This window comes from Schistocerca serialis, chromosome 4, assembly GCF_023864345.2.
Source record: "Schistocerca serialis cubense isolate TAMUIC-IGC-003099 chromosome 4, iqSchSeri2.2, whole genome shotgun sequence".
NCBI lineage: Eukaryota > Metazoa > Arthropoda > Insecta > Orthoptera > Acrididae > Schistocerca > Schistocerca serialis.
The window spans coordinates 630,352,611-630,368,028 of NC_064641.1; the positions used below are offsets into that span (position 1 = coordinate 630,352,611).

General features: G+C 44.4%; 1 protein-coding gene across 1 annotated transcript in view; it reads right to left on the reverse strand.

Moving 5' to 3' along the window:
- The window catches only part of LOC126474649 (glutamate receptor ionotropic, delta-1-like), a 164,013-nt gene that overhangs the window by 39,317 nt on the left and 109,278 nt on the right, over positions 1-15,418 (reverse strand). The gene's annotated exons all lie outside the window — the stretch shown is intronic.

Sequence of the window (15,418 nt, forward strand, 5' to 3'; positions counted from 1 at the left end):
TCCCGGCATCACGAAAGCCGCGGAAGTTTATACGAATACCGTCTGCCGGCAAAGTGATGGCGAACTTGTTTTGGGACAGGAACGGGTTATTGTTGTATGAATTCCTGCTACCGGTACAACAGTCAGTGCTGACCTCTACTGTGAAACGTTGAACCTTCGCCATTGCCATCCAAAACAAGAGGAGAGCCACACCCACGAAAGCAGTGTGTTTTCATCAGGACAAGTGCTCTTTCACACATTGCCAGTGTCACAACCAATCTCATCAACTAATTTGGATGCGTTATTGTCACAAACGCACCCTACAGCCCAGACCTAACACCAAGTGACTTCTGTCTCTTATTTGAATTGAAGAAACACCTGGGTAAGACGCATCTCACAACTGGAGAAAAGATGAAAGAAGAGGTTTTAAGCTATCTTCGTGGCGTGGTGGGAGAGTTCAACGATACAGGCATACAAGACATGATACAGCGCTGGCAAAAACGCATTGAGATCAACGGCGACTATGTCGAAAAATAGGTAAAAATCGAAGCTTTCCTCACATGTATTATTCAGTGCCAATAAACGTGTTTTTCATTGCGAAAAATAATTGGGAATCTTATATTGCAGGAAACCCTCGTATTTTGTCAGTTTATGATACCATGTAGAGGCAGAACTCAGCAGAAATCATAGCTTCGACGCAGGACTGATGGACGGGCTACAGTCGAAGCAACGTCAGGGCCAGGCCGGCTACTGTCTTTCTAAAGTACAAGTATCTCCATGCCCTAGAGTTTTCACCGTCTAGCCGTGACGGCAGGGCGCGCTAGGGCGTAATTACGATCTATAGACCACTATGCCGTACCTGTGCTCCGCTCCCTACTAGGGGATATTTTATAACTACCCACAAAAATAACATATGTGAGCAATTTTCGAATTACAGGAATATGATGCAGCATTTAACGTTTTTTATTATTCAATTGCATAACATTTTGCTACACGTCTACATCTACATGTACATGACTACTCTGGAGTTCACACTTATGTGCCTAGCGGGGGTTCACCGACCCACCTCCAGACTATTTCACTATCGTTCCACTCTCGAACAGCGTGGGCGGAAAACGAACCGTATGAGCTCTCACTTCTCATACTTTGTTACGATGATCATTTCTCCTCATGTAATTCAGCGGCCGTAAAATATTTTCGTATTCGGTGGAAAAACTGGTAGCCGGCCGCGGTGGTCTCGCGGTTCTAGGCGCGCCGCCCGGAACCGCGCGACTGCTACGGTCGCAGGTTCGAATCCTGCCTCGGGCATGGATGTGTGTGATGTCCTTGGGTTAGTTAGGTTTAACTAGTTCTAAGTTCTAGGGGACTGATGACCTAAGATGTTAAGTCCCATAGTGCTCAGAGCCATTTGAACCATTTTTGAAAAACTGGTAATTGAAATTTCGTGTAAAAAACTCGCTGTAACGAAATGCGCTCTTGTATTAACGACTGCCACTACAACTCACGTATCATATCCGTGACACTCTCTCATCTATTGGGCGATAATACAAATTGAGTTGAACTTCTATAACCTTTCTCGATGTCCTCCGTCAATCCTATCTCGCAAGGATGCCATATAGCACGCAGTCGTTTCAGCAGATTTTCCGCATCTTCTAAGTGTTCTGCCAATAAAACACAGTTTTTGATTCGCCTTCCCCACAACATTTTCTATGTGATGGTTCCAATTTAAGTTGTTCATAATTGTAATACCCAGGTGTTTAACTGAATACACAACCTTTAAATTTGTATTATTTACCGTGTAACCGAAATTTAACGGATTTCTTTTAGTACTCATGTGGATGACATCACATTTCTCGTTAACTATAGTCAATTGACACTTTTTGCGCCGAACAGATATCTTGTCTAAAGCATTTTGCAATTGCTTTTGATCTTCTGATGACTTTCATAGGCGGTAAATGACAGCGTCATGTACAAACAGTCTAATAGGGCTTGTCTCCTAAATCGTTTATGTATTCAAGGAAAACCACAGGGCCTATAAGATGTCCTTGGGGAACGCCGGATATCACTTCTGTTTTACTCGATGTCAATCCGACAGTTACTACGAACTTTCACCATTCTGGCAGCAAATCACGAATCCAGTCCCAAAACTGAGACGATACACCACAGGCAAGCAATTTGATTAGAAGTCACTTGTGGGGAACAGTGTCAAAATCCTTTTGGAAATCTGGAAATATGTAATCAATTTGAGATCCTCTGTAGTTAGAACTCATTACTTCGTGTGAATGAACACCTAGTTGTGTTTCGCAGTAACGACATTTTCTTATTCTGTTCTGACTATGAGGCAATATCATTTTCTACGAGGTAATTGATTACGTTCGAACACAGTATATGTTCCGAAATCCTTTCGCAAATCGACCTCGGTGATATGGGTCTGTAATTCAGCAGCTTACTCACAGTTCCTTTCAAAGTAATCGTGTGACCTCTGCAGTTTTCCAATCTTTTAAGTTCAGTGGGCGGTTTTATATGATTGCTAACTACAGAACTACTGAATCAGCATACCCTGAATGGAACTTAACTGGTATACAATCCGGACCAGAAAACTTGCCTTTATTAAGTGATTTAAGCTGCTTTTCTACACCGAGGATATCTAGTTCTAAGTTACTCATGTTGGCAGCTGTTCTTCATTCGGGCTATGGAATATTTACTTCGTCTTCTCTGGTGCAGGAATTTCGGAAAACTGTTTTCAGTAACTTCACTTTAGTGGCACTATCATCGGGATTGCCATTGTTATCGCACTGTGTAGGTACTGATTGTGTCTTGCAGATACTCTACTTTACATACGACCAGGATCTCTTTGGATTCTCTGCCAGAGTTCGAGACAGAGTTTCGTTGTGGAAACTATTCACAATGTCTAGCACTGAAGTCTGCGCTAAATTTAGAGCTCCTGTAAAACATCCTCAGTCTTGGAGATTTCGCATTCTTTTAAAATTGGTATGCTTTTTTCGTTGCTTCTGCAACAGGGTTGTGTACCATCAAAGATCAGTTTCGTCTCTTGGTATAAGCTTCTCAGCTGCTGTCTGTATAATTTCATTGTTTTTAAGCCACATCTGTTCTATACTTATATAGTTAGTCTGGAAAGAGTAAAGACTGTCCCTTTGGAAGGCGTGAAGCTGATTTTCTCTGCCTTTTTAAATAGATATAAACTGCGAAACTTCCTGGCAGATTAAAACTGTGTGCTGGACCGAGACTCGAACTCGGGACCTTTGCCTTTCGCGGGCAAGTGCTCTACCAACTGAGCTACCCAAGCACGACTCACGCCCCGTCCTCGCAGCTTTACTTCTGCCAGTACCTCGTCCCCTACCTTCCAAACTTAACAGAAGCTCTCGTGCGAACCTTGCAGAACTAGCACTCCTGAAAGAAAGGATATTGCGGAGACATGGCTTAGCCGCAGCCTGGGGAATGTTTCCAGAATGAGATTTTCACTCTGCAGTTTTAATCTGCCAGGAAATTTCATATCAGCGCACACTCCGCTGCAGAGAGAAAATCTCATTCTAGATATATATTGAGTTTATTTTTGGTGGGCATGGATATTACGGTGTTCAGTCTCGTTACAACGACTTTGTGATGACTAATCCCCTTATCTGTCATGATGCTCCCTACTTGCTCAGGATTATTTGTTGCTAAGAGATCAAGTTTTTACTCGTCCGCTGACTTTTTGACTAATTTTTCAAAATAATTTTCGGAAAAAGTGATAGAACGATTTCGGACGACGTTTTATGCCTTCTACCGAATTTGAGATGTATTTTCGCCAACATATCCAGATTAGATTGAAGTCACTATCAGTTATTATTGTATGAGTGGTGTACCTATACAGTTTATGAATTAATAAATTGATGAGACTTAAAAAAATTAAGACAGCTGAAAACATTTATTTATTAAAATCGCTAGGAACAACTGTTTTTTTTTTTATAAAAAGAACAAAAATTGAGATTCGTATCCGTTCAAAAATCAACATTTCATTTTTAACGACATCGTATTGAAGCTATAAGCGAATATTTTTGTTAGGTTAATGCACATCATACTGCAGCTATAAGCGAATATTTCTGTTTGGCTAATGCAAAATAACGAAAGAAATTATCAACTAAGCACTGCATTCAAGCACAATACTCTTCTTACTAACAATCCTTAAAATGAACGTTTCAGATATAATACTTTCAGTATTGGGCAAAGCCAAAATGTTGATCCTGTCCCTAACATTCTTATCAACTTCAGCTTTGAAAATGACCTTATTCTATCTGCTGTTTATGATAAATAGAGACACTATATTCTTGTAAGTGAATTCGATACTAGGAAATCAGTATTTGACATTTGTAACCCTGGTTTGGAAGAAATGAGTGATGGAAGAAATCCGATTTCTCCAGAATCGATCTCATATTTCAATGTCAAAATTCCTTTAATCATTCTTTCAGATTTTTTAGAGAATTTGCTAACCAAATGCCACACGATTGACTGGGTGCCACTGGTAATTTCACTTGAGAGAATGCGGGATATGAGAAATGAATTCATACCAGCTGTCCACTGAAATCTATGCTACGTTAGTTCTACTATTATAAAAAGTCTCGCACCATAATATTAAAACATTTTTTTTTGGTAATTTTAATTGTTAGTGGTGCCGGTCCTTTTGTTATACAGCCTAGGTAGCCTCCACATAAATGCAGACCTCTGACAGGCTGTTTAGAACTTTGTTCTTTCCAGCCAGATTCCTGGCAAGCAGGAAATAGGGCAAAGGAACACTTAATTGGCAATATTTTGAAAGGAAGTTCCAGTCCAAACGTTCGCTTGGAAATCAAGGAAAAATGCCTTCCAAAACTTTGGTCAGGACATGGGTATAGGAACTAATTTTAATTTCATTATGGTGTTCCGTCACTCTTCCAGTTAGTGAACCACATAGCTCCTGCATCAATTCAGTAGGACAATGTCACGGGGAGAGTATCGCAATCAGCTCAACAACTTCGTGTCATGGCACAAGAACGCATATTCTTTCCACAAGAATATTTATTTGGTATGCTGATAATGCGAAAGAAGCCGCGCAACCTTCGTAAAGTCGGAGTTGTAATACATTTCAGCACCAACAAGGCTTCTGGAGCAGCTGAAAAAACAAGAAAGCCTGGGAAAATGACGTCATGATTTTCCAACAATTTCACCCACCACCGTCAGCCTGTTATGACGTAGTGCCAAGGATTAATGCCGTTTCAGAAACACCAGTCAGCCTGGATTATATAAATACCGCCTAATTTATACTCTCGCTCATACTTGTAGTCAGCTATGGTCAGTAAGCTCGTCTACACAGATGACGCCAGCCACTAGCCAAAACAAGAAGTCTGCTTGCAGTCTGAGATGAACTGGCGAGCACCACCATCAGACTGTGCAGTGAATAGCTGCAGGCCAGTGTCTGAACTGCGTATGAATGCTGTGAACTTGGTGCCTTTGCACCGTTGGGTCTCACATTACTACAATCTGCTGACAGCTACCCCCTGGGTTCAGGTCTGAGCCATCTGGCTCCCAGCCACCAATGCTTGAGCAGACACACTGTCACTGTTTGTCGGCCTGAGCCAGTTCAAGCTGCAGCTGTCCAACACCTGGTGCAGGCACATGCCATCGTCATCAGCCATGCTGGATGCCATCGTTTGGCACCACCTGCCTGGTGTGGTTCCTGCCAAGATGCATAAAAAGGCCACTAGTCTTGGCTGCTTTCTGCTGCCATCACCCCTTGCATCAGTACCTCTGCCGCTGTGCTGAGAAAAGTGCCCCAGTGACAGCCACCACACGCCATCCTCCTGTTTCTGACACCGGCAAGCTACCCTACTCATGGTCACCTATGTAATGGAGATCATTGACCGCCTCCCCAGCTGTGACTCCATTTCCACTGTAATTGTTTGGAATAAATAACGGTCTCAACTAGAAACTTTTCTGTGATGGGGCATTGTACACCACCTCATCTACCAGCACTATCTGTCGCCATAGAGGTCAAGTCTTGACCTCTACATTTGGCATCAGATGTGTTTGTCACCTCTACAATTTGATGACACACTCATGTGTGTCCTCCTTGTCGTTCTACCAGGTGGTTATAATTAAACTTTCCCTATTTAACACGTTATAACATGGAAACTAATTACTATATGTGGACCAAACTTGGTAGCATTAATGTTGAGGACATGGGGAAGAGAAATAATGCAGAATCAATTCAATTGAAACACTTTTAATGTGCTTCTACGGTACATCGTACCATTACATACCGGTACCATTACTGCTACAAAAGGGGCTCAATATGGCACCAGTGTCCAGAAGAGTCTGAAAGCGCAGGATTGCATTCTGCACAGTAGAACGAAGCACGTCCGTTCCTATGCTGGCTACCTCTCTTGATATGCTTTGCTTCAGATCAGTAGATATGTGAATGATTCGCAGGTAAACTCTGTCCTTCAGGTATGCCCACAACCAGAAATCACGAGTGAGATCAGCTGATCGCGCTGGCCAAGCATTTAAAAACGATCGCCTGGTAATTCGATCGTTTCAAAATGTGTTTCAGAGAAGCTGGTGACCATCACGAGCGATGTGCGAAGGGGCCCAAGCTTGGATGAAAACTGTTGAGTTCAATGCGTCTCTCTCCTCTAGGGCAGGTATGAATGGTGGCGAAGCATATCGCAGTAACGCTGACCAGTCACACTGCACGTCTTTGGTACTTGAGCGCCAACCTGTTGAAATAAGAATGGGCCCATGATGAATGGTGACACATTCACTATACACAGGAACTTCATGCATAGTGACTGTAGGTGAAGATCTTCACACTTGGCAATTCTGTGTGTTCACCTCAGTCAGAGAAAATTGAGCTTCGTCTGTTCATAGGATGGTCAGGGCCAGCCCTCGTCAACTTCAATCATTGCAAGAAAGTGGGGAGCGAAATCAACACTGTTGTTTTGATAGCCGGCCGGGGTGGGCGAGCGGTTCTAGGCGCTACAGTCTGGAACCGCGCGACTGCTACGGTCGCAGGTTCGAATCCTGCCTCGGGCATGGATGTGTGTGATGTCCTTAGGTTGGTTAGGTTTAAGTAGTTCTAAGTTTTAGGGGACTGATGACCTTAGAAGTTAAGTCCCATAGTGCTCAGAGCCATTTTTTTGTTGTTTTGATAATAGAGTTTCACCAATAATGCCCTGCTACTTTTGTCCAAGTTCATGTTGACACATCAACAAGTGCACTGCGGCTGGTCAGGTGCGTGAGACAATGAGGCACAACGACTGATCACGGCACCTGGTGGCCATAGTTGGAACTGGACAGTGACGCTGTGACGCATGGAAATCATGCACCCCATACTCTGGACATTAATGCTGCCAACTTTGGTACTCGTGTGGTGATTAGTTTCCGCATTATAACGTGTTAAATACGGAAAGTTTAATTATAACCACCTAGGACTTTCCCACCAAACGACACACGCCATTCAGCGAAAGAGTCGCACAATCAGAATACTTCCGAGGGCTGACAGATATTCGTTGGAATTACTGTTAGTGATAACCCAGTTAATTTACTGCTATTTTTGCTGTTAAGATTAACGTTGCTTTAATGAATTTTTAGATCAAGTTCAGTGTGTCTGTACAGTAAGTCTGTCTATTAGTTCCCACATAATACTGTATATCTCTAAGGTTTGCAAGAATGCTTTAATGTTTATCCCTTTCAAATACACCAGTGTTCCCATTCTCTCTCGACGACTGTCGCAGTATTAGATTTTCAGCTTTCACCACGAAATACAAAGTAAATTGAGGATACCTGACCCGTGTCGTTTCACTGAGTGACACAAACCTATGAAGTGTGCCACGAAATATTGTTCTATTCAGAAGTTTAAATTTTGTAACATGACGCATTTTACTTTTTAACATGGGCTGTAAGAATTTATAACCAGCTCCGAGGATGTTACCGCAAATCATCTCCTGCGAAACTAGGCGCCTATGGCTCTGCTTGCCAGTAATTCAAGCGATGGTAAAAAATAGGGTAATATTGCCATTTCGTAGTGACAAGAGTAACAACACCCTGATCGCCCGATCAGTTTCGGTATACACATGACCTCAGTAGATGGTGTTCCAAATGCTGTGTGTTTCACATACGATGGAAGAGTTGTGTCCAGCGTTGTTCGAGAACTAATATCCGGAAGGTAGGCTCTGATCGCCGGCGACGCTTTGGCCCGTTCATGGAGATGTATTCAAACCCCAAATGAAACCATACAAAGTACCGGTATTGTATAGACTTTTGCTCGACGTCGGTACTGCAACTGGCTATTGATGACTGTCCAAGACGGATATTTCGATCCTGAAAGGCCCATTTTTTCGAATCAAGTATGCCTTCGTGCTGTCGCACAATGATAGATGCTGGTGTTCGGAGAATCCTCTTTAGCTGCGTCAAGTGCATGAAACAGGAGGGTTTGCTGATGACATTGTGACAAACGTTTCTGGGTGCCCTCGTGGACTTTAATTCGCTTCAACATATTAACTTAGCGGTTGGCAAGTATTACACACATGGTGAATGGTTAAAATTGTGTGTAATTTTGCACTTGAAGTCTCTATGTGTGCAACTGTTGAAGGAAAGTGAGCTTTCAACCGCGCTTTACAGAAGGATCAAGTTGCGGTCAAGAGTCTCCTGGCGCCGGCAGCAGCATTCAGCTATCCGAGCCAGAGATATCATCGCATCGAGCTGGCTGCTATTCAACGAGACAAAGGCAGCCGAAGAACTTACATTTAATTGTTAAAAGCAATGGAATTGTGAAGTGATTGTCTAAATTGATTCTCCTATGGTTTTTTGGATTTACAGGCTCAGTTCTGATTTGGGTCTTGCTAGGAAAGCCTACGCTAGAGCTGGTAGGTGCAAGCCCTAATTGATTATCGTGTGTAACAGTCACCGGATATAGGTGAGATCGCGATTAACAAATTTTGTGAGGATATCGTCAAGAAGTTTTATTGAATTATTGAGTTAGTATTCGGTCAGTGTTGTTGATCAGAACTTAGTGTGACCTAGTTGTTAGACACGTTTAGCATTGCATCTGCTTCAGTTTATATTGTTCTGCGAGAGAAAGTAGTGTACGTTAAAATAATTGATTTGTGTTTCTTTGGTCGTACCTCTGGAGAGATGTTTGACACGATCGTATATGTGGAGGAATTGGTTAATTGACGCTGCAATAGCATGCATGAAATGGACTTACCAGAGTGCGATTCGTGGTATTCCTGGTGCTCACAAAAATCTAGAAGTCGTTGTGGTAGTTGGTGGATGTTATGTTCAAGCACGCTGTAAGGTAATTGAGCGGTTGCGATATTTATGTAATTTTGGACATCCACTCCAAGGTAGTTCAGTGTTGAGCGGTTTATGTTGGTGTATATTTTGAGTAAGCACTACGTGATTAGTGGAGTAATATTTGTGATTTTGTGTACCATTGAGTTTAAGTCTCAAGTGGTGTTTTATAAGGCCGGGAACCAGGATCTGCACGACGTACGTAAAAGAGGACACAGTTATTGTTACCCGTAAATTTTGTGACCCTAATCTTTGAAGATAGACTACTTACTCTAGCGGAACCAATTAATATTATTCGACGACATTCAATTCCATTGCTTGGTAGGGGACGAGTGGAAAATTTAACTTAGGTATTGTTAAAGGGAACGCGATTGTCAACACCAGTTAGTACAGAAGTAGTGATGGCATGTAGGATTTTCGTTTGCGTTTTTGTTTTGTCTGTCCTATCCAGATTTGAGTAGGGCTTAGATATTTTGAATTTCACTCGTCCACATGATAGTTGTATGTGAGGTACTAATTTGATTTCAATAAAGGAAGTGGCCGTGCGGTTCTAGGCGCTGCAGTCTGGAGCCGGCGACCGCTACGGTCGCAGGTTCGAATCCTGCCTCGGGCTAGGCGACTGATGACTTCAGAAGTTAAGTCGCATAGTGCTCAGAGCAATTTGAACCATTTGTTTTTCAATAAAGGAAAGTCAAACTTAGTTCTGAGTTCGGATTCTAATTTTACAGTGGAAAGAAGTGAAGCCCCTTTTTAAAAGTCAGTTATTCCATGTTTCAAAGAGCTAGACTCAAAGAATTAATGTCCTGTAGAGATTTTATTAGGCTTTAAAAGCAATAATTAGAGAAAAAGGATTTCATTAGATGTTATTTAAAGGAAAGGAAAAAGTATTAACGTTTTTGTTCACTTAACGATTATATCACGGATTTGAAGAGAAAGAAATAAGGAAAAGTGACAGTAAGAAATAATGTGTACAGATCGCAAGAGAATCTATAGTGTCTTAGAGATAGCTATCGCTACATCGCTAGTTTGCAATGAAATTATAGCTTTGTTTGCTACGTCCGGAATTATCATAATAAGAAACGGTTTATTAAATATAACTGAACAAATGTACACTCCTGGAAATTGAAATAAGAACACCGTGAATTCATTGTCCCAGGAAGGGGAAACTTTATTGACACATTCCTGGGGTCAGATACATCACATGATCACACTGACAGAACCACAGGCACATAGACACAGGCAACAGAGCATCCACAATGTCGGCACTAGTACAGTGTATATCCACCTTTCGCAGCAATGCAGGCTGCTATTCTCCCATGGAGACGATCGTAGAGATGCTGGATGTAGTCCTGTGGAACGGCTTGCCATGCCATTTCCACCTGGCGCCTCAGTTGGACCAGCGTTCGTGCTGGACGTGCAGACCGCGTGAGACGACGCTTCATCCAGTCCCAAACATGCTCAATGGGGGACAGATCCGGAGATCTTGCTGGCCAGAGTAGTTGACTTACACCTTCTAGAGCACGTTGGGTGGCACGGGATACATGCGGACGTGCATTGTCCTGTTGGAACAGCAAGTTTCCTTGCCGGTCTAGGAATGGTAGAACGATGGGTTCGATGACGGTTTGGATGTACCGTGCACTATTCAGTGTCCCCTCGACGATCACCAGTGGTGTACGGCCAGTGTAGGAGATCGCTCCTCACACCATGATGCCAGGTGTTGGCCCTGTGTGCCTCGGTCGTATGCAGTCCTGATTGTGGCGCTCACCTGCACGGCGCCAAACACGCATACGACCATCATTGGCACCAAGGCAGAAGCGACTCTCATCGCTGAAGACGACACGTCTCCATTCGTCCCTCCATTCACGCCTGTCGCGACACCACTGGAGGCGGGCTGCACGATGTTGGGGCGTGAGCGGAAGACGGCCTAACGGTGTGCGGGACCGTAGCCCAGCTTCATGGAGACGGTTGCGAATGGTCCTCGCCGATACCCCAGGAGCAACAGTGTCCCTAATTTGCTGGGAAGTGGCAGTGCGGTCCCCTACGGCACTGCGTAGGATCCTACGGTCTTGGCGTGCATCCGTGCGTCGCTGCGGTCCGGTCCCAGGTCGACGGGCACGTGCACCTTCCGCCGACCACTAGCGACAACATCGATGTACTGTGGAGACCTCACGTCCCACGTGTTGAGCAATTCGGCGGTACGTCCACCCGGCCTCCCGCATGCCCAATATACGCCCTCGCTCAAAGTCCGTCAACTGCACATACGGTTCACGTCCACGCTGTCGCGGCATGCTACCAGTGTTAAAGACTGCGATGGGGCTCCTTATGCCACGGCAAACTGGCTGACACTGACGGCGGCGGTGCACAAATGCTCCGCAGCTAGCGCCATTCGACGGCCAACACCGCGGTTCCTGGTGCGTCCGCTGTGCCGTGCGTGTGATCATTGCTTGTACAGCCCTCTCGCAGTGTCCGGAGCAAGTACGGTGGGTCTGACACACCGGTGTCAATGTGTTCTTTTTTCCATTTCCAGGAGTGTATATGAAATTGAGATTTACCGAAAGTAACTGACATTTTTATCACGGGAAATATTTATGACGAGATTTTAGGTCATTTTTTTGGGGCAGTGAGTGAAAGATTTCCGCGTAGTAAAGTATACCGATCGTTAATGTGAATAACATAAGTGGCCGGCCTGTGTGGCCGAGAGGTTCTACGCGCTTCAGTCTGGAACAGCGCGACCGCAACGGTCGCAGGTTCGAATCCTGCCTCGGGCATGGATGTGTGTGATGCCCTTAGGTTAGTTAGGTTTAAGTAGTTCTGAGGTCTAGGGGACTGATGACCTCAAATGTTAAGTCCCATAGAGCTAAGAGCCATTTGAACCAATAACATAAATGACCAGCGATAGCTATAGTTGTTTCGGATTATAAAGTTGTTTGCTGTCATTAAGAGGTTTTAATCATTTCCAACGTGAATAATAACGCGATAGTTGGCGCAAGTTACGGTTTATAACGTACGCAATTTTACTGAGTGATGTTGAACTGTTGTTGTCGATAGCAGTATTTACGGCTCACTGAACGAGTGTATTTATGTTTTAGATAAAGTGCAGTGTGCACATGATTCAATCAAATCCTTGTTACCGTCACGATAAGTACCAATACTAAAGTGTGTTGACCACTCACCATTTCAACTCATTGTAACGCTATTGAAGAGTGTAGTATTGGCAGAGTGTGTACGATGTAATAGGGGCATGTGACCTGTGTGCTTCTGCTTTAATCGGATGCGTAGTTTGTGTACAGTCCCTATTAAATTCTCACAATTAAACATCTTGGACTAAAATTTAACGATTTATATTCGTACTGGGACGAGTTGTGTCTAGTCTTGAAGGCAGGGCCATTGTCAGATTACAGATTTGAATCATATCTCGCCGCGCCACTTACATAGATCAAAGTGGCATAACACAGCACAACGTGTGGTGTGCAATTAGTGTAACACCGCTTACTGGACCGATCTTTTTACATCCTATCATAACTTCTGATAGGTTTGCGAACAATACGAGGTGTGTGATAAAAGTAATGAGACTGATTTTTTATCTACCAAAGTTTTTATCTTTTTTTTCAAACACCAATATTATCCCCTTCTAAGCAGTTCCCTTCGGCAGCTATACACCGGAGGAGTCGTTATTCCCAGTCATGGTAGCAGCACCGAAAGACTTCAGCTGGGACGGCCTTTAACATGTCGGTTACATTCTTTTGAATATTCTACAGCGTTCTAAAATGACGTCCTTTTAAGTCATTTTTCAATTTAGGGAAAAGAAAAATTCACAAGGACTCAGATCAGGTGAACACTGGGGCCTTGGAGCAACAGGAATGTCTTTTGAGGTCAAAAATTGCGTGACAGAAATAACAGTATGACATGGAATTTTGTCACGACGCAGCATTCACTTGTCCAGTCTCATTCGGTTCACCCTTTTCCTGAGCACTCCGAGGATATCTTTGTTGACAGTTTGTCTTGAAAGAACACATTACTTATGCACGATGCCCCTATTGCCAGATAACCAAATCAAAATTGTTTTATCTTTTATTTGCTTATTGGAGCTTTTTTCGTTCGAGGAGATGTATCAGTGTGTCATTCCTCACATTGCCGCTTTGTCCCTAGGTCGTACTCAAAAATCCAGGATTCATCACCTGTGATCACAGGACTGAACCATTCGTGGGCAATGGCAGTCCTCTCAAGATGATTAACGCACACGATTCTTCTATTCTCCTTCTGCTCAGTTGTGAAGTTTTTCGGCACTATTTCCGAACAAAGCTTTTGCATGTGCAAAATTTCGCCGGCCGCGGTGGTCTAGCGGTTCTAGGCGCTCAGTCCGGAACAGCGCGACTGCTACGGTCGCAGGTTCGAATCCTGCCTCTGGCATGGATGTGTATGATGTCCTTAGGTTAGTTAGGTTTAAGTAGTTCTAAGTTCTAGGGGACTGATGACCACAGATGTTAAGTCCCATAGTGCTCAGAGCCATTTGAACCATTTTGCAAATTTTGATGAAAATTTCATATACAGTGAAAGAGTTGAAGTCTAACAGGTTACCCATCTGGACGGTGACGTGGCACTGTCGAGAGGGAAGACCATCATGTTTAGCGTATGGCTCTGGAGAATTGTACTGCATCTGCAGCTTGAGCAGCAGCTGATACCACAGTAACACAACAAACTGTTACAAATCGGTTACTTCAAGAACAGCAACGAGCCAGACGCCCTGTGTCGCGTATCCCTTTGACCCCACACCACCGCCATTTGCGACTTCAATGATGTCAAGCGAGGGCTCATTGGAGGGGAGGGTGGAGGTCTGTCGCGTGCGTGCTAGACGATGTGGATCTACACCTGGAGTTATGGTCTGGGGAGCGATTTCGTAGGACAGGAGGAGCACTCTCGTGGTTATCCGAGGCACTTTGACTGCAAATTTGTACGTCAATGCGGTGATCTGACCTGCTGAGCTGCCATTCATGAACAGCATTGCAGGGCGTTTCGCTCGCCCACATGCCGCTGTTGTAACCCAACGTGCTCTGCAGAGTGTCGACATGTTGCCTTGTCTTGCTCGAACACCAGATCTGTCTCCAATCGAGCATATATGGGCGTGTGTGTGTAGTTTGAGGTTTTCGGGCGCTAAACAGCATGGTCATCAGCGCCCAAACGCATAGAAACAAAAACACATGCGGTGAAGGGACGAAGATGGGCAGCGAACAAGAGGAACGGCTAAAAGACACAGGCCTGCCGCAGTTCCAAGTCCTCACATACAGAGGCAAAACAAGAGGGGGAGAAGAAACGCACTAAAAAAGGAAAGGAAACACAAGGAAAAGAGAACAGAATTCGAAGTGAAACAAGTAGGTAACCGTGACTGGCGGACCTCTTACCTAAAACCTGGGTGAGCCAGTCACCCAGCAGCACATTAAAATCCTCTCCCTAAAATCCGAGGCAACAAATAGGACAGGACACAAAACCGTAAGACCTTAACCACAGTCGTTGCGTCGTCTTGCAAAATAGAGGGCAAATCCGGTGGCAAGGAAACCACCGCCCTCTGGTCAGAGAATAAAGGACAGTGAAGTAAAATGTGGCGGACAGTAATCTGGACGCCACAAACACTGCAGATTGGGGGGCCCTCCCGCCGGAGTAAAAAACCGTGCGTTAAGCGACTGTGCCCGATGCGGAGGCGAGTGAGGAGAACCTCATCCCGCCTGCATGACTGGTAGGACGTACGCCATGGCCGCGTGGTGGCCTTGACCAGACGCAGCTTATTTTCACCGACTGCTAGCCACTCCTCTTCCCATTGACGCATAACACGAAAACGCAAAAGGGAGGCAACAGCATGGAGGGGGACGGCACATTCAACAACGTGAGGGAGGGAACATGCATCTTTGGCAACCACATCCGCCAGTTCGTTTCCCCTAATACCCACGTGCCCCGGCACCCAGGAAAAAGAAACCCCCTTCCCCTGCCGTTGCAGGTGGAGTAGGGCATCATGGATGTTCTGGACGACCGTATTTCATGGTCTGAAGGGCACTCAGGGAGTCAGAACAGATGAGAAACTTAAGACTGGGAACACATCTCATCTGCTCCAATGCCCGCA